The sequence below is a fragment of the Lepidochelys kempii genome, chromosome 14 (assembly GCF_965140265.1).
Source record: "Lepidochelys kempii isolate rLepKem1 chromosome 14, rLepKem1.hap2, whole genome shotgun sequence".
NCBI lineage: Eukaryota > Metazoa > Chordata > Testudines > Cheloniidae > Lepidochelys > Lepidochelys kempii.
Window position 1 is genome coordinate 22,955,366 of NC_133269.1, and position 18,355 is coordinate 22,973,720.

Genomic DNA, 18,355 nt, shown 5'->3' on the forward strand with positions numbered 1-18,355 from the left:
TGCCTTGTGTCTGCTAGCTGGTGGGGGGACATGACGAGTAGACAGAGTCCCTGATCTGGGTCAAAGCTCACTTTGGGAGTGCACCACCTCTGCTAAAACCAAACAGGAGATTGTCATTGACTGAGCCAGCAGGAGCCGTTCTGAGCATGTCAATATGGGAAGGCTTTCTGTCCATCTCCTATAGCTTGCCCTGTCTTAGCATCAGGTCCAGAAGTACTGCTGCTAGAGAAAGTGGGATTAATCCCAAACCAAGAATCACCCTGGCGTTTGTCTGGAACCATGCATCTCTTCAGGAGCTTCAGAGAAGTTCAGCAATCTTTTCTCGTGGCTTAAATTCTCTGCATTTCTCAATCACCAGGCTGTTCTCATAGTATTTTCAGTTGGGCTGAGATTAGGCACTCCAAGAAACCTGCCCTTGTGAGGTTTCCAAACCCATGAGCCTGGGATAAGATTCAGAGAAGTATCCAGACTCAACTGACTCTCCAGACCGTATGAGCTCGGCCAGCCAGTATGTACTTCCTAAACGGATATCACATTGAGTCAGCAATCAGCACATTCGAGCACCGAGGGCTCAGTCCTGCTTTTAGGGCAGGGAGTAGCATTGGGGCTGGTGATTTTTAACATGACAGGAAACAGCCTAACGGTGCCCAGCAGGGATTGCTGGTAGCTGTGGTGTGAAAACATCCTCCCTGCTTCAGCAGCTGTGGATATGGAGATACTGTGAGCCTCATGCACCAGGTGGAACCAGTTTAGTTCTTAATTAACTATCTAGTTCTCTGTTCTGGGCCTGGCACTCCCTGGCTTTCATCACTGTCAATGAAGAGTAATTCCACTGAAGTAAGGGAGAGCTGGATCAGACCTTCCTACTCTGTCCTCTCTTCCTTTTTCTTCCTCCTCACATCTCTACTTTCTGGGCCAGGGCCTCAACTGGGTTAAATAGAACTCAATGGGCCAATTCCCCAGCTGGTATAAATCAGCATAGCGCTAAAGAAATCAGGAGGGCCAGATCCCAACTCATGTAAATCAACGTAGCTCCAGTGAAGTCAATGGGTCAGATCCCAGCAGGTGTGAATCCGCAGAGCTCCACTGGAAATCAGTGCTGATTTACATCATTAGTGGATCGGGTCCCCTGGCTTTCTCTCTCTGTCTTTCACCTTCTGAGCTCTCTCCTTTCTCAGACTGCTAGATAACCCACTGGAGACTGTTTCGGATGACAAATTAAATCTCTGAAACAAAGCTCAGATTTTGTGTTTGCGAATGAGCTGTTCGCATACTTAATATTAAAAAGGTTACCTTTTAGCCAAGCCAAATGCACACAGAGAGAGCTGTAGTTTATTACACTAACGTTGCCTAATGATTAAAAAAAGATTCCGCTCGAGTCCATGAAACATCATTTCAACAGCTCAGACTCCGGTGGAAAGATTTACTGTGCTGCTGCTCCCTTGCTGAAAGCTGATCGCCGAGCCAAGCTCCAAGGGTTGCTGGGTGCGGCGGTCGGAAGTGGGGAGGAGACGCGACTTGCTGACAACTGGAATACGCTGAGCACTGCTGCAACGCATACAGACCATTAAAGGGATGCAGGATTCTCCCTGCCTCAATTATTTCTCCCTGTGTTCTTCCTCGCCATACGCCCATTGCCTACCAGGCTGAGTGGGAGTGGTCTGATCGTGAAAGGTGCTGAGTATCCACAGCTCCCACTGGCTTCCATGAGAGATGCGGGTACTGTCTTGCACACCTCATGGGTTAACAAGGGCCACCCATGGGGTAATCCTCTCTAGACGAAGGACATGGCTGAAGCATCAAGAGAGGGAGCTGCTTAGCAAATAGGTGAATAATTTTCACCTTAGACATTCTACTCACCCACTGTCTCCAGATGTAGTGATAGAGACCAGGATGACACAGGGCCTGCTGCAAGAGGGAGGGGAACCTGTAGTGTAGTGTAGGAACTGAGCTGTAAGGGCAATGGGGAAGAGTTGAGTTGCCATTTGTCCTGGTCCCATGGGGAGCAGTCCTGGGCTTGAGGTTTTGCCCTCTACTCTGCCTCTCAGAGATGGGCTGGAGGACAGAATCAATCCTAGCTTTTTCTTAACCATTACAGCTGCTGCCATGTCACTGTTCGGTAATGTTTTGGCGGCCATAGCGCTAAAGGGCCAGGTGACTTCCTTGAGTGGGTGGAGACTTTCCACCCCAAACAACTCCTTTGTTTTGAACCTTGCTTCTCCGGCGAGAAAGCTGGGTTCTCCCATCTCTTCTTGCCTGACAGACAGGATCTCTTGCTTGAGAACCTAGCGTGCTCTCCCCCTGTACCCAGCCAGCACAAATTGCATCTGGGATCCGCTGACTCACAAGGTTACACTGGCGCTCTCATGGATTAAAATCTATTTAACAAGGAGCAGGGCCGTCCCTAGTTATTCTGGGGCCCTACGCAGCCCCCCACAGGGGGTGGTGTGGGGCCCCAGGCCTCTGTGGGGAGGTGAGTGGGCAGGCTGGCCCCAGACCTCTGTGGGGGGGGGGTCTGGATTGGGGGATAGGGGGGAACCACCCCCCCAGCACTCACCACTGGCGCACCTGTGGCCAGGTTGCTGCACTTCCTGCGGCCGGTGAGTGCAAACCCGGCCCTGCTGCAGAGCTCAGGGAAGTGGGGGCAGGGCTGGAGCGGGGAAGAGGCGGGGTGGGGACGGAGCAGGAATAGGGGCCCTGGGGAAGAGCCGGAGCAGGGACTGGAGCAGCACGCAGCTGCGCAGGGCACCGGGAAATTTGAGGCACCAAATTTCCCGGTGCCCTAAGCAGCTGCATACTTTGCATATGGGTAAGGACGGCCCTGACAAGGAGAAACCACAGTACAACTCAACACTGGTCACTAATCCAGCATCTTCCATCTGAGGGCTCAAGTGCATTACAAACCTGAACTAACCGAACCATAAAAACTCCCTTCATTGTATCATCCCTGTTGCCGACAGATGGGGAAATCAGGGCCCAGAGAGGTTTAAAGAGCCAGTTTTCAAACGTGGACACCTAAATCCATATCCTTGACTCTAAATACCCATTTTAAGCACCTAAGTTCTGATTTAAGGGAGTAGATCAGCATTTGGGTGGCAAACAAAGGACATCAAATGCCTACTTTAGGCATCTATTTAGAAAATTGAAAATACAGGAAATCTGAGGCAGGGCTAAAACCCAAACCTCAAAATTCCCAGATATATGTTCCTCCCACCAGCCCATGCTTCCCTTTTCGATGGGCTGAAGACCTGCCAATATCAAAGAGAGGGAAAACATCATGAAAAAAATCCTACCATTTATAATGGGAGTGACTGGATGGTTTTCCATGAGAAAACACGAACTGGGAAGGCAGTTGATGAGTCTGAGTGTAAACTGAGCAAGAGGGAGTTTGGAAAGACGCAATTGGTACTACTTGTTTTGAGAGTGATTCAAGGTCTTAGAGCAGGTAGCAGGCAGCTGTTTTGTGTCCTTTTCAGCTTAGTAAAATATGTCAGCAATGCATTTACAGGCTTCATGGCTCTGCCTGTCCCCTTGATCTAGCTAACTCTCTGGCCGTGTGAAGGGCTTCCGCGGCTAAACACCTTGTTTGTTTTATTAATTTTTTTTTCTCCTGAAAAAAATCACTTTAGTTTAAAAAACAATGTTCTCCCTCCATCTTTTCAGGGAGTGTTAGTGCTGGTGAGAGCCAGGCATGGTGCAGTCAGGTGCTGGACAACCAGCCACACTCAGCTCAACCAGTGCACCTCCTTCCTGATCTGGGAGTAAGCTGAGTGAATAAGGGCTTTTTTGGTTCAGGAACTAACCTGAAAAGTCCAAAAAAAATTTCAGATCGATTCAAACTGAAACTATATTTTTGGATTTTTTGCTGAATCAAAAAAAAAAAAAAAGAAAAACTTTCATCTAGGTCAACCCAAAACAAGATTTTTTGTTTTTTCATTTTGTTTTGGTTAATTTTTGGGTGGTTTCCTTCCTCCCCCCTTTTTTTTTCTAAATGAACCACCTTTCTAAGAAAAATGCTTTTTGAAACCGAAAAATGGAAATAAAATGTTTTGAAATGGTCAAAATGAAATATTTGACTTTTCAGAATTTTTTTTTGACATTTTTTTCAGGCCAAACTGTTGTCAAATTCAATCCAAATTCACTAATTGTTTCAATGCTCCCCAAAATGTATTTTTTCTCCAAATTTAGTATTTGCCAAACATTTTCTGCCCAGCTCTAGCTGGAACACGTGCAAGGCAGGGACTTCCCATCATACCCAGTTGCACCCTGGCTTTAGGATGCCTACTAGTGTTCACAAGGGGAGGCTAAGCTGCAACCAGGAAACTTACTTCACTTGTGATTTAAAGATGATCTTCACAACACTACTAAAACCATACTGCCGTAGTGGAAACCAAATGCCGCTCAGATATAAAGTGTTAGAAACATTTAAAATCATTTTCAGATTTGGGTGCCTAACCTAATACTGATGTAACTACCTAAATATAGATTTAGGTGCTTAACATTAAGCAACCAGATTTGAACATTTGGCTTTAGCCCATCAGTGACTGAAACTCACCCCCAGGCCCCGCTCCTGCTGCACAGTCACAAGGTTCAGATGCACCATGGATTGCCATCTTTCACCTGCTACAACTCAGAAAGCCTCCCCTCCATGAGAAGGCTGCAGAAGTTCTAGAATTAGTGCATACAGGCTGTCTGCTGGTGTGAGGTGAATCTGGTTGTCCCCCCCAACCCCCCAGTAGTAAGCATTCTTCAAAGTGTTCGAGTTTCTTGTTCTGCGCCTTTTGGGTATGAAGTCTGGCTGTCATAGAGCAGAGCAGGGACTACGGAGTGTTTGGATTTCAAATGCTCCCAACTCTGGCACTTCATCCTATTACAAAGATCGGGTTAGTCTGAGAAATTCAGATCTGGGTCTTGCTTTGTATCTCAGACACCCCCAAAGGGTTCTGGATCTGGGGTTTTGGTTTGGGCCTCTCTGTTAAAAAGACAAGACTGTAGGGAAAAACAGGCTTCACCCCCCCCTCCTCTCCATCCCCCTCCTTCACCTTTTCCCCCCAGATGCCCCCTGTACGCTCCAGTGCTGCTGTATTGTAGATGTGACTAGTAGAATGAATGAGAGGAAGGCTGTATCAAGAGGCAGCTGATGGAAAGTAAAAGACCCCATTTCAACTCGTTATGTAGCAGAATGGCTCCTACCCTGTTTATCTATTGTGCAGGTTTTAAAGAAAGGCTAAATGAGGTTTATAAAGTGCTTTGCAATTAGGGTTGCCAACTTTCTACTTGCACAAAACCAAACACCCTTACCCCGCCCCTGCCCCACCCCCTTCTCTAAGGCCCTGCCCCCACTCACTCCATCCCCCTCTTCCTCTGTCACTCATTCTCCCCACCCTCACTCACTGGCTCATTTTCACGGGGCTGGCTCAGGGGGCTAGGGTGCGGGAGAGGGTGAGGGCTCCAGCTGGGAGTGTGGGTTCTGGGGTGAGCCCAGAAATGAGGAGTTCAGGGTGCAGAAGGGGGATCAGGGCTGGGGCAGGAGGTTGGAGCACGGGCTCCAGCTGGGGGTGCAAACTCTGGGGTAGGGCTGGAGATGAGGAGGTTGGAGTGTAGGAGGGTGAGCTGGGCTGTGACTGAGGGGTTCGGAGGGCAGGAGGAGGATCAGGGCTGGGGCAGGGGGTTGGGATGAGGGTGTGTGTGTGAGGTCTCCGGCTGGGGGTGCGGGCTCTGTGGTGGGGATGGAGGGTTAGGGGTGCAGCAGGCTGGGATCGAGGGGTTCGGAGGACAGGAGGAGGATCAGGGTTGGGGCAGGGGTTTGGAGCCTGGAGGGTGGTCGGGGTGCAGGCTCCAGGTAGTGCTTACCTCAAGCAGCTCCCGGAAGCAACAGCATGTCCAGCCTTCTGGCTCCTACACGGAGACGCAGCCAGGTGGCTCTGCACGTTGCCCTGTCCACAGGCGCCGCCCCCGCAGTTCCCACTGGCTGCGGTTCCTGGCCAATGGGAGCTACTGGGGTGGCACTTTGGGCAGAGCAGCGCACAGAGCCAACCAGACAGACAAAGGCCCAGTCAGCAGTGCTGACCCGAGCCACCAGGATCCCTTTTCGACTGGGTGTTACAGTTAAAAAGCAGACACCTGGTCACCCTATCTGCAATGGTAAAGTACCAGGTGAGTGCTATGTATGATTGCTAAGGTTCCCAGCTAATACCTGACCGTCTACTGAAATAAAAGGAGTTAGAGCAGTGAGGAATTTGGCCCTGAACTTTTGGACACTTCTTCAAGGTGACCATCCAAATCTTTTGTGCTTTGCCCAGCACTAGAACCACATCAGGCTCCCATCCAAGGAGGACGGTTTTAATATTTCTGCAATTTTACCACAGCTGATGTTTCAGTAGCAACCATTAGAATAATTCTATAGAATGCCCGTTGTGCTGCCCAGACATGCTCCCTCCACACTAGCTGCTACTTTATGTCCTTTGCCGGCCTTACGTCCCAGGGGAGGGGAGAGGAAGGGATGCTGCAGGAATTGCCTTTTTATTTGCATACTTAGATATTGGACATGGATGGGGGGGTGTTAAAAATTTACTGTGCCTAAAGCACAAATGGCGGATCATTTTGGCACTGCAGAGGAATTCAATACAAAGCCTGGGTGGGTTTATTAGAGGGCTGAGTGACTTGCTGATTACTTTCAGATTTTGCATTGTGTGAATTGCAATATGAGGCACAGCCATACAGGGGACATCATCTCTTGGGATTCAGACAGAATTGTGGAGACAAGGAAAGGAATATGTATTATTCTGGTTATTTATTTTGGCTTGGAACTGATCAGATTATTATATTTCAGAGCATCCTTCTTTCTTTAGCATAAAAGCAACCTAGTGACAGCCCTTACTGTAGTCACTTTAAGAGCCATGGTTTTAACACTGTTAATTTCTTCTGCATCACCCCACACACTTTATAATATCATTGACAGGGAAATGCTGAGCGTTACCATGAAATATGGTTATCTGCAGAGTCAGTTTAAATCAGGGTGGACCCCTGTAGCTGTGATGAATTACAGTAGTTAATATGTGTAACATGCTTTGAAAATATGAAGTTCTACATAACTGCAAATTATAATTCTTAATTATTATGATTATTGCATTAGAGTGGAATTGCACGCCACTGATATGAACCCCAAATGCACCTCAAAACTCAAAGTTTGGGGAACATTTGCAAGCTATGCTTTTGGGCTGAGCCTGGGATTAAGGTGCCATAATAATATCGTAATACTTAGTATTTTATAGGGCTTTCTATGGGCAAAATACTGCACAGATATCCACGAAGGTGGGTTAAAGGACGTGGGTAAAGATTATTATCCCTATTTTACAGATGGGGAAACTGAGACAGAAAGGTGAAATGACTTACCCAAGGCCATCCGATACTTCGGTCTACACTGGACAATTACACTGTTAGAACAAAGTACCCTAGCATGATATTAAACACTCAGGCTCTGTTCAGACTTGGAAAAGGAAGTGTTTAGCAAACATATCAGCTAACAAGGAGAATGGTGTTCAGAAGGGGTGATGCTCACATGTCCAAGGACATGACAGTGCTGGTTTATACTGAGTTAGGTTCTAATATGATACAGTTTTCCAGTGCAGACAAAGCCACACAGAACCAGGATTCAGAACTCAGGACTTTCCATGGCCCAGCACTGGTCTCATTCCTCCAGGGCACGCTCCCTAATATCTGCCACCTCCTGACTTTGTCCCTGGGCCACAGGCATGAAAGGGTAAAGTCGTTGCACCAATGCAAATCGACTCAAATGTTACAATGTAGCATTGATACAGTGTCACTAGCCCAGCTTTTCTCAAACTGGGGTTCCTGACCCAAAAAGGGGTCGCAAGCTTATTGCAGCGGAGTCGCGGTATTGCCACCCTTACTTCTGCGCTACCTTCAGAGCTGGGCGGCCGGAGAGTAGCAGCTGCTGGCAGGGTACCCAGCTCGGAAACAAGCATCACTGCCAGTGGCAGCGCAGAAGTAAGGGTGGTCTGGTATGCAGTGGGGGAAGGATCATCACAGCCTTCATTCACTGTCCTCTGAGATCCAGCTCCATCAGACTCAGCCTTGTCTACACTAGCAAGGGTTGTCCGGTAGAGCTATAACGGAAAACTCTTCTAAGGCTTATTTTGCAGGTATAGCTGATACCACTTCCTTGAGATAAATTAGCTACACCTGCAAAAGGACTATTTTGCCTGCATAACTGCACCTACAGGGCTTTTGCCAGCACAGCTGTGTCAGTTAAGGGGCAGGGCCGGATTAACTGGGAGATACCATGATCACAAAGGTGGTTTTCCCAGGGCGAGGCTCATCCATTGCACTGCGGGTGTGCTGACCCCTGCGATTTCCCCAAATGCAGGAAACTTGACTATATAATTTGTGTTAGTGGGGGACTGCATTCATCCTCTCCCCTGGAAAAAAAACCAAACTCCTAGGCTAATAAAACTATAGCCTTAGGCCCTCCTATTTTCAGGCCCTGCTGTAGGCCCTCCATTCCATACTGAAGTAACAGCTGAGTGACAGTAGCAGGGCCATCGGAAATCTTTCCTCATTAGATATTGCTTTGTACAAATTAATCCATCAGGATTGTGAAATCAATGTATGGTGGTTGAAATATTTTTTGCAATATGTAATTCATATTTAGGCCTTTCCTTCCCATTAGCCTTTGGCCCCTCATAACCTTAATCCGGCCCTGTTCAGGCGGTGATTTTTTCATATTCCTGACATAGCTATGCCAGTAAAACTTTGAAGTGTAGACCAGGCCTAAGGCCACAGGCCAAAGACCGAGTCTACACTTCAAAGTTACGTCACATGAACTATGTTTGTATGGTTAAAGTGGAACCCCCCAGGGCAGATCCAGTGATACTGGTATAAAAGTGCTCATAGCAGTGTAGCTTTTTCAGGGTCAGCAAAGCACAATACGCTATACCGGTGCTTTATAACAGTATAACTCCATCTGCTTCAGTGCTTTCAAAGTGCTTCAGTGCTTTCTAAATAAAGAAAAAGACAAAAAGCCCCAGCCCTCACTGACATAGTTATGCCGGTAAAATTTTAGAAGTGCAGCCCAAACCTAAGATCTGGTCTATGGAGGAAAAGTGTACTGATTTAATAAATCAGTTGGATTTACTGAGCCAATCTAACCTGATCTGGATGAAGCTTAACCCGGTGTAGGTGCATCTGCGGCTGGGGGTTTGCATCAGTTTAACTAGATTGACTTTGAAATGGATCTAGTTAAACCAATACCCTCGACTAGCATAGATAAGGCCTGTTTCAAAGAGACACTTATGTTGCAGCGGGGCTGTTCCGTAGCTGAATAACTCTGCACTGATGAGTGCCATAGGAAGATAAGGTTCAAAATGGCACTCACTCAGGGCAGGACGTGTCAGATGCAAAGAGGGAGCCAAACTGAGTGAGGTCTGCAGCCCCACAGGCAATTCCAGCAAGGAATAACTGCCATTAACCTCACTCTTGGAACAAGAAGGTGCAGATAAGCCCACAGCAATGTCCTTTCTTCTGGCTGACAAGAAGGTGCAGATAAGCCCACAGCAATGTCCTTTCTTCTGGCTGAACAAGATTGATTGAAAAACAAATTGGCGCAAATAAAGCATGTAATTAGATTAAAGCCTCTTGCCCAGAGCTGCCGGGTTGGAAACCGAAGCCCAGGCTTGTTGCAGGAGCCAAGGCCCTATTAGTATTCCCATCTCTGCCCCTTTCATCCCCTGCAGCCCGGCGAGAATGCCACATCCAGAAGGTTCTGTTTGCCACCATGTAGTTATAACCCAGCAAGCAGGATCCTTTTGCGCCCCACTGAAGGATGCATATTGGAATAATCGTCAAAAGTCCCCACCCAGAACCTCTCTCCCCTCCCCTGCACTGCTCTGGAAACAATCGCAGCTGGAGCTTCCTCGGGGCAAGAGGAAGGCCTGACGGCTCCAACACCAGTAGCTGAAGCTAAGATGCCCCATTTAGAGCAAACATTTCGATGGAGCATCCGCCTGACTGTGCCTCTCTTTCAGTCTAGAGTTAATCTGTGTCTGGCTGAGAGGAGTGACACATGGAACTCACCCACCCCACCCCGGTACTTGGACACCCAGACAGGCCAGCAGTCCCTGGGCTTGGGGGAGTAATGGGATTGTCCCCTCCTAGAGCCTGCAGGAGTGCCAGTCCCAAAGGGTTGGGGGAGAAGCAAGGCCCCCTGGCCCCGTCTCATTGTGCAGCGCTGGCCAGACTGTGCACAGGGAGAGCAGAATCACGGTGTGCACCCTCCCCGCCAAGCACCGGGGAAGGGATCGTGTCTCACACCTGGGGAGGGATGGCCATGCAGCATCTCCAGCATGGGCCAGCGCCACAACCCAGCCCTTAACGTAATACCCGTTAATGGCCATTAACTCTTTCACTGCTGGTTCCCCATTGCCCCTGCCTGTGCTGCCATCATCTGTCCATATTCCCTGGGAAAACAAAGGGCTGTTAAACCTTCACCAGCAATGGTCTCCTTCCTCACTCTCTGCATGGAACTCTCGAGCAAGCTGCTTTGGCCACAAGCTTGGCAGTTCTTGGGGATGCCCAAACAGCCCACGAGAGAACACAGGAGAGGCTGAGCTGCCCCATGCCCCTCCCGAGCTGTACTTCCCCAGAATTCACAGCTGTCTGGTTCAGAGGCAGCAGGTCCAGAGCTGGGCCTGGAGGCTGAGGCTCCTTTCCCGCAACGTTCTGGGTTCACTGGATCAGGCACTGAGGTTTGCTCCAGTCTATTGTTATTGTTCCAGACGCAGGCAGGCAGAGGGCCCCTGAGACACATATTGTAAAGCACCAAAGCGGAGACAACAGGGAGTGATCCTGAATGAATTGGACCTCTGCCCCCAACACTTGCACATGGCCGTTCATGCTACATCGGAATCCCCCGCACTGCGTGCTCCCCTGGGCTCCTCTTTGCACCTCCAGATTCCACAGCTCAGAATGCCGAGGTGCCCCCTGCGGAGAGTGATGGGATAGGTTCCCGGGACGCTCAGCTGCCTGGAAGGCACAGTCTGCCCCAGCATGCCTGGGGTGCTCAAGCTACAGTCAAGCAGCTGAAGTGAAAGTCTGAGAACACCAGGAGGACACTAGAAAACAAGCCACCATATAAGCAACTAGGCTTTGCAGTCATTTGTGCCTTCATGTCAATGGGTGGCCACATGTCACCCCCCCCCCCCATAGCCTCAGGTCACTCTGCAGTGAAACTGCCTCAGTTTCCCCCATCAAGGAGCTTCTTAAATAAATGCCACACACAGGCTTTCCATCCAGTACCACTTGTTCCTTGGGGCCTGAGGATTTATTAATAAAACAGTCCAAAATATAAAATCCCTTCTCAACACCATCCATCTACCCGTCACTCCCAGGCCTTTTCTGCCTGTAGTCTTACTCCCAAGCAAGTTTCAGCAACCTCTGTAATCCACCCTAGTCTCCCTGAACTCCCACCTCTGCAGGTTCCTGCTGCCCTTTATAGGGGAATCAGCTGATTCCTGCTCCTTAGCTACAGGATTGGCTGGTCCGAAGCCTCTAGCCCTTAAGGGGCAAGCCACCCTGTTATATTCCACCAGAGTCTTTACTCACTTGCTTCCTTTTAAATTTGAAACAGCCACATTCCCTATCTCCAGATCCGAACCACACAGACAGTGCAGCCCTGCTCCCCAATATTTCTTTGTACACACCATCCCACCATTAACCAGATCAATTACATCCCAGCAGCCAGGCCCCAAGGTGCAGCTGCCATTGGCAACTTCTCTCCGGAGTGAATTTAAACCCTGAAGCTTTTGGCTTGTTTACTAAGATTCCTGAGTCAAACTGCAAGTGCTCAGCCTCCCTGCATCCTCACAGGAGAAAAGGATCAAATCCGAATGGTCAAAAATATTACATTGGCTGAAGGTTGGGGGGTGGGGGGGATCAGCCTGCAGCAAGTGCCTGGAAAATGCCTCATATATCCGCTGAAAGATACAAAGCGAATGAATGCAAGTCTCTCTGCTGGAGAGTCGGAAATCTCATGCGGGCGAGGAGTGACTGGGTGTGAGTCCACTCTTCACTCCATCCAGCTGAGCTTGCCTGGTGCAGGGTATAATGCGTACTGCATCCTATAAAATGGAGCAGTAGTGGCAGCCTTTCACCCTGTGCTCTCACAGTCACCGTGCTGGATTCAGGCCACTGCTCCTGAGAGTATGTCTACACTGCAGCTGCTGGTGTAATTTCCAGTTCAGCTGGACGGATGTACACCAGCTTTGGTTGAACTAGCATGCTAAAAATAGCAATGTAGCCACGGTAGCACAATCAAGACACCCAAGTACAATCCCTCCAGAGAACCTAGGTACATATTCAAGTGGCTAGCCAATGCCACCATGGCTACACTGTTATTTTTAGTGCACCAGCTCTATCAAAGCTAATGTATGTATATCTACCTGAGCTGCATCTGCAGTGTAGACATACCCTCAGGAGCCATGCCTCTTGGAGCTTGTCCTGCAGAGGTGAGCCTGAGAGCTGGTCCACACACTGAGTTGCACTGGTTTAATGTAAGGTGTGATTTTCAACTGATTTAGCTAAGCCTGTGAACAAGGCTGAGCAGCAATGCTTATTTCGCTTTAATCCAGGTTTATTTTGATTTATTTTAAAGAACAGGTTTACATTAAACCAAAATAAGCCACTCTTTAACCAAAAAAAGTATCCAACCAAGGGTTTGCACCAGTTTAAGTAAACTGATTTAACAAAACCAATTTAACTGAACCGGTGCAATTTTGTGTGTAGACAAGGCCTCATATGCACACACATATGCATGCATGCACAAATGTACACACACAGGCACGAATGCATGTACACAAAGGGACATATACACACATATGAGCGCACACACATATACACACACTCATGCACATGCACAGACATTCACACATGTGAACACACACGCACAGAGATACTCAGGCAGATACACAAGCACAGAGACATGCATGCACACCCACACATCTGCACACACAGTGAAGCTTCAAGCCAGGGTTTAATCGCATGAAACTTACAAAACACTTCTCTCCAGCCCAAACCACATTTTGTCACCAAGGGAACACAGCCGGGAGCTTTTCCTCTGGAGAGCCAGCCACAAGCCACAAGCCTTTATTCCTTGAAGAGCAAGAGCCCCCGAATTTGTGCTCCAACTGCTGACATACTTCAGAATTCCCTATTACAGCTGCCCTCCAGGATACCAACTTGCAGAAAGCTCTAGTCTGCGTGATTAAATACATTAATAGGAAACCATCTGTCTTCAGTAGCATTGGCCACTTTATAAATTACCAGCCAGCCAGCAGCTCCCTGTCAGAACGGCCCATGCACTGTACCAGCGCAGTGAGGCATGGAGCATGTACAGATGGAAAGGTTGTAACCCAGAGGCGGAGTCCGTTGCTTATTGGAATACAGTGAAAGTTTCTCTTTAGAGGTGAGCTGAACATTTTAATCCATCATCTGACGTATTTACAATCCAGGATCATTAGCAGCATACACACACTGGGCAGAATTAGTTACGCAGAGACGCCAGTGTAAATCCAGAGTCACTCTGCTGACATCAACAGAATGACTCAGATTTATATCATAGAACCTTAAAGTAGAATTTCGCCCATGGATTTTAACATAAACACATTTTAAAAGATTTATACTCAGTCCCCTTCCATTCCCCTAAACCAAGGCCTTGTCTGGGCATAGAAATTGCACTGGTTCAAAAAATGGTTTAGCTAACCCCATTTAGCAAATCCCAGTATGGACACACATATGATGGTTTAAAACTAGTTATTGTGGAGTGGTTATAGAATTCCTGGTCCTCCACAATTACCAGAGAGAACCAGCATGTGTTGCAGCAGGGAGCGTAAAAATGTAGGAACTTCCTGGTTTGGGAGGTCTCCACTTGCTGTTTAAAACATGGCTCTTGGTATCTGTGTCTACATGGTGTCAGGAGTGAATCCCTCTCTCCAAAAAAGGAGTTGTGACACTGGCAGGCCAGGTGCCAGCTTGTGCCAAGGTCCCCATGTCTCTGCTGGGGACTTCTGCTGGAATCTGTCTGGCTCACGTGAGGGTTAATATTGATAAAATAGGTATTAGAATTATAAGCAAGTGTGTAATGTCTGGACTCTTATTGAATGCCTGTGAGTTGCTGCCTGTATTAATCTTACTTGTAATATCTGTGCTCCCTATTGTAATGTACCATTTGAGCAGTTGTCTTGTGAGCCTCTGTGACTGTGTGAATCGCCCTACAGGGGAGGGACATTAATCAGTGTGAAGATTTGCTCTTCTACAGAAATTGTTATGCCCCTCCCAAAAGAGGAGACCCATCAATACCAGATAGGCTATGGGTGGATCTTACAACTGGAAATGCCCCACATCTGGATTGAGGAATCGTCAACAAAAGGAGTAACGCCTCCCATTGTTGTATTGCTCTCGTCCCTGAGAAGATGCGTCATGCAAGTGGACTCCTTCCATCAGCTGATTTTGCGGCTCAGAGCACATGGCAGGACAAGGATAAAAACCCCAAACCAAAGGAACTAAGGATCTCTATGCTGCTTGGACTCTGGGGGGAAAAGTGTTTGTAGGCATAGAAAGAGATCCCCAGCTATTTAGCCTGAGTTAGCCCTAAAGATCAACTAGAGCTTGCTGATGATAGAAGTCTCCCCATGCTGCGCTGGGCATCACAGCATGGGGAGTAGATGGCCAGCCCTCTGTGGAGAAAGAGGTGGTTAGGGACTATTTAGAAAAGCTGGACGTGCACAAGTCCATGGGGCCGGACGAGTTGCATCCGACAGTGCTAAAGGAATTGGCGGCTGTGATTGCAGAGCCATTGGCCATTATCTTTGAAAACTCGTGGCGAACAGGGGAAGTCCCAGATGACTGGAAAAAGGCTAATGTAGTGTCAATCTTTAAAAAAGGGAAGAAGGAAGATCCTGGGAAGTACAGGCCAGTCAGCCTCACCTCAGTCCCCAGAAAAATTATGGAGCAGGTCCTCAAAGAATCAATCCTGAAGCACTTACATGAGAGGAAAGTGATCAGGAACAGTCAGCATGGATTCACCAAGGGAAGGTCATGCCTGACTAATCTGATCGCCTTCTATGATGAGATTACTGGTTCTGTGGATGAAGGGAAAGCAGTGGATGTATTGTTTCTTGACTTTAGCAAAGCTTTTGACTCGGTCTCCCACAGTATTCTTGTCAGCAAGTTAAAGAAGTATGGGCTGGATGAATGCACTATAAGGTGGGTAGAAAGTTGGCTAGATAGTCAGGCTCAACGGGTAGTGATCAATGGCTCCATGTCTAGTTAGCAGCTGGTGTCAAGTGGAGTGCCCCAGGGGTCAGTCCTGGGGCCGGTTTTGTTCAATATCTTCATAAATGATCTGGAGGATGGTGTGGATTGCACTCTCAGCAAATTTGCGGATGATACTAAACTAGGAGGAGTGGTAGATACGCTGGAGGGCAGGGATAGGATACAGAGGGACCTAGACAAATTGGAGGATTGGGCCAAAAGAAATCTGATGAAGTTCAATAAGGATAAGTGCAGGGTCCTGCACTTAGGACAGAAGAACCCAATGCACCGCTACAGACTAGGGACCGAATGGCTAGGCAGCAGTTCTGCGGAAAAGGACCTAGGGGTGACAGTGGACGAGAAGCTGGATATGAGTCAGCAGTGTGCCCTTGTTGCCAAGAAGGCCAATGGCATTTTGGGATGTATAAGTAGGGGCATAGCGAGCAGATCGAGGGACGTGATCGTTCCCCTCTATTCGACATTGGTGAGGCCTCATCTGGAGTACTGTGTCCAGTTTTGGGCCCCACACTACAAGAAGGATGTGGATAAATTGGAGAGAGTCCAGCGAAGGGCAACAAAAATGATTAGGGGTCTGGAACACATGACTTATGAGGAGAGGCTGAGGGAACTGGAATTGTTTAGCCTGCAGAAGAGAAGAATGAGGGGGGATTTGATAGCTGCTTTCAACTACCTGAGAGGTGTTTCCAGAGAGGATGGTTCTAGACTATTCTCAGTGGTAGAAGAGGACAGGACAAGGAGTAATGGTCTCAAGTTGCAGTGGGGGAGGTTTAGATTGGATATTAGGAAAAACTTTTTCACTAGGAGGGTGGTGAAACACTGGAATGCGTTACCGAGGGAGGTGGTAGAATCTCCTTCCTTAGACGTTTTTAAGGTCAGGCTTGACAAAGCCCTGGCTGGGATGATTTAATTGGGGATTGGTCCTGCTTTGAGCAGGGGGTTGGACTAGATGACCTCCTGAGGTCCCTTCCAACCCTGATATTCTATGATTCTATGATTCTCTATTATCTTTTGAAACATAAGGCAGTGACTAATTTGTGTGTCTATGTTTGCTTGTTTTAACATTTTAAATAACTCTCTAATTTCCTTTTCCTATTTAATACATCTTTATATAGTTTATTATAGGACTGGCTATAAGCCAGTATACATGGTATAAGCCAATATACACCTGAGATTAACTGAAGCTGTGCAGATGAGCTGGTGTTTCTTACACCAATAACTATCAGTTAGACCCAGATCTCACCTAGCAAAAGTTATAGCAAAAGTCAGAATGCAAGAAACTACAAAGAACAGCAATGTGACTTACATGTTAGCAGCAGAGGGGACAATACTGATAAAGTAAAGAGAAAAGACACAAATGTGAAAGGAGCAATCAGACCAAATTTATAACATACATAGAGTGCAGATCTAGAGCGTCTGAGACCAAAGAACCTTAATAGGAGGAAAGCTTGGGAAAGCTCTGGAAGATGTGGCAAGACACCAAGCCACAGATGGCAAAAATATCCAGCAAAAGAGACAGAATGTAGTAGCTGTTATAAAATGGGACATTTTGCAATAGTATGCACGTCACCAAGAGTAGTGGAAACAATCCCAGATGGAGTGTTGTCATCAGATGACAATGAGTTCATACTTCTCAATAGAACAGACAGCACCTTGGTACACAAGCATTAAAGCATTAATCTAAACCAGGGGGTCTCAAACAGGGGTCATGAAGTTATTACATGGGGTGTCGCGAGCTGTCAGCCTCCACCCCAAACCCCACTTTTTCTCCAGCATCTATAATGGTGTTAAATATATAAAAATGTATTCTTAATTTATAAGGGAGGGTTAAACTCAGAGCCTTGCTATGTGAAAGGGGTCACCAGTACAAAAGTTTCAGAACCACTGATCTAAACAGTGAAAACCTTAAATTTAAAATTGATACTGGGGCAGCCATCACTGCAATTCTAAAAAAGATTATAACTGATGCCAGGATGGATATCTGCAAAAACCAAATAAAATGTTATGTGGGACTAGTAACAAAACATTGAATGTTTGTGGCCAGTTCCTTGGGAAACTAGAGAAACGATGGAAAATTCTTCATCAAATAATAAATGTAATACAAGGACTGACAACTCCTCTACTAGAGTTGCCAGCAATACAAGACTACATGTCATAGAGAAACTGCAGTGCACTAATGGCAAAAAGCAAACTAAATAGGAGATGTAACCACATGTCTTCACAGGCTGGGAAAGCTGTCAGGGCAGTGCAAAATAAATTTGGTCCGCTGTCTCACACTGCATTCCTATACTCTTGCTAGGGAAAGTCAAAGAAGAATGAAAGAGAATGGAAGATATGGGAGTTATCTCCCAGAGAGAAGAACCCACTCACTGGCGTGTGAGGATTGTAGTAGTACCAAAGCTCAATGGAAAAAACTGAATTTGTGTCAACCTGACACAACTTAATGGAAGTGTGTGCAGAAAAAGACACGTGCTTATTTTGTACTGCCCTGACAGCTTTCCTCGCCTAGTGACCAGATACTGTCAAGTTACCAGAAGCCAAAGTCTTCTCAAAGTTAGCTGCTATAGCAGACTTCTGGCAAATCCCCCTTGCTAAAGAATCTACACCATTAACTACATTAATCACCCTGTTTGGAAGGTACTGTTTCACTTGTCTTCCATTTGGCATATCTTCAGCCTAGAACATTTCCAAAAGAGAATCTCTCCGATTGTGTCAGGTTTGCCTGGCATCCTTTGCTAGGCGGATGATGTGTTAGTATTGGTATCATAGATGCTGGCTTCCTCTGGGCTCAGGGGGTGCTCAACCCCCCAGCTCCACCCCAAGCCCTGCCCCCCCGACCCCTTCTCCCAAGTCCCCACCTCTGATCTGCCTCTTCCCACCCCCGCCCCACCTCTTCCCACCCAGTTCCACCCCCTTCTCAGAGTGTGCCCCATCCCCACTCCTCCCCCTCCCCTCCAGCACCTCCTGAATGCCATGAAACAGCTGATTGTGGCAGCCGGGAGGTGCTGGG

The 18,355-nt window shown here is 47.6% G+C and overlaps 1 protein-coding gene and 1 pseudogene across 1 annotated transcript in view; one reads left to right on the top strand and one right to left on the bottom strand.

Annotated features, from left to right (window-relative positions):
* NTN1 (netrin 1) overlaps positions 1–18,355 on the bottom strand; it is a 211,001-nt gene that overhangs the window by 36,875 nt on the left and 155,771 nt on the right. The gene's annotated exons all lie outside the window — the stretch shown is intronic.
* LOC140898431 (U1 spliceosomal RNA) lies at positions 8,291–8,444 on the top strand (annotated as a pseudogene).